Source organism: Aptenodytes forsteri, unplaced genomic scaffold, assembly GCF_000699145.1.
Source record: "Aptenodytes forsteri isolate BGI_AS27 unplaced genomic scaffold, ASM69914v1 Scaffold69, whole genome shotgun sequence".
NCBI classification, from domain to species: Eukaryota; Metazoa; Chordata; class Aves; order Sphenisciformes; family Spheniscidae; genus Aptenodytes; species Aptenodytes forsteri.
Genome location: NW_008795885.1, coordinates 3,849,322 through 3,851,068, shown reverse-complemented (window position 1 = coordinate 3,851,068; position 1,747 = coordinate 3,849,322). Strand labels below are relative to the sequence as shown.

The 1,747-nt window shown below is 42.4% G+C and overlaps 1 pseudogene; it reads right to left on the bottom strand.

Moving 5' to 3' along the window:
* Positions 1-254: 254 nt before the first annotated feature.
* On the bottom strand, positions 255-1,747 carry LOC103903071 (annotated as a pseudogene).

The window sequence follows — 1,747 nt, the reverse complement described above, 5'->3', positions numbered from 1 at the left end:
AGTCAGTGCTACAGCCCACCCTCCTACATATCTCTAGGGAAGAGAAGAGACAATTTTGGCTCTCTGAACAATGTTATTCCATTTATAAGTAGGGGTAGAAGAGAAAAACCTTTCAAAGAGAGCAATTGACACATTTTCTTGGGTTTTTTACATTTATTTTAAACACAACATTTTCTGTGGATATATTTAACAAACAATGACAATATAGGATGGCTTTATGAAACTCCAATTTCCAAGCACTCTTCTGAGAGACCTTAAAAGTTACATACTAGCAATACTCTTTCTTTACTTTTTAGAAGTGTTGGGTGTAAAATATGCCATGTTATTTTTTCTGGTGAATGAAACCACCAGCACCTGTTGACAAGCCTCTTTAGTAGTCTTATTGTCAACGGTGGTCTCTCTGGATGCTCTAGGAAGGATGTCCTGGGAAAAGCAGTTAACTGGAGGATTACACTTGTGCTCCTTGACCAAGCCTAGTTAGGGGTCCTGTGTGAGAGGTGTTATTGCTGGTAACCTCTACAAATAGACTCTGATCAGTTGCTGTTTCTCAAAACTCAACATCAGCATTTCTAATGTCACCATCTAAGTCCCTTCTTCTGGTAGTAATACTATAATTTTTGGCTGCTCCTCTGCAGCAAGTTTCCTTGCTGGCTCTATAAACACTTCTACAACCTGTCATTCCTGGAAAAGAAGATGAAGACTCATTTTCCCTTTCATTTATCTAAGCTCTGCCTGCCCAAGTAATGTTGTTTTCACATTCAGTCCTTTGTGGCTCCTCCTCATGATCACTGTCAATTGTAATCAATGCTGAGGAAGCACAGGATGAGCTATTCATGATGTTTCTGGTGTTTCTGCTCTTGCTTTTGCTTTTTGGGAGGCCTCGCTGTGTCTGTCACTTTTCTTTCACAGACTCTCTCTGCACTTGGACTCCTCATCCTTTTTTTTCTTTTTCTTATGCTCTGTCTGACTCCTTGCTGGATTGTCTAAAAGGCTATCTTCACTTGTGTAGCAGTCACTGAGTTTTGATAAAGTTTTCTGGGGTTCATTTTCTCTCTCTAGGTTTGTGTGCTCCTTGACTGTGCTCTCCACGTGGCAAGTTTTGTACTTCCCTTTTCCACAAGGCTTTTCTTTTCTCATTCTGTTAGTCCCTCCAAACAAGGTCCTTTACCCCTTGATCAACTCCTTAACCTGCATCTTTTGTAATAGCACTAGTGTGTCCCACAGGGTCCCTCTGGATCTGCAGACCTGTCCTTTTGGTAAAGGCTTGTACCCTGCATTCTGGACTAATAGACTGCCTTGGATCATGAACATTAGACCGAGCCCTCCACCTGCTTGAGGATTCATAGCCATCTCTGACCATCTTTCAAGTATAAAAAGCAGAAACCTGCAGGTACCTACTTTGGTCATTGTCTCCTCTATAATAATGATCGCTGTCTTTGCTTCTTGGTCTCCTTTTGCTGCAGCCTTTGCTATGTGATCGTGATCTGCTTACTTCTCTGGATGTGGTGTTCTCATGACTTAGAGAGACTCTCTGGCTTTTTGGAGGGATGCTGGTGTCATGAGCTCTTGACCGCCTCTTGCTGTCTTTGCTACTATCTCTGCTTCTCAACTGTCCCCTTTTAAGCTGGCTTTTGATACAACACTCCTTAATAGTCCTATGGCCATGACTGCCTTGGCTGTGCTATGAGTGGGATTGTGGACACCTGGAGTTTCTCTTTCAGGACAATCTGTGATTCCACGGGAGCAT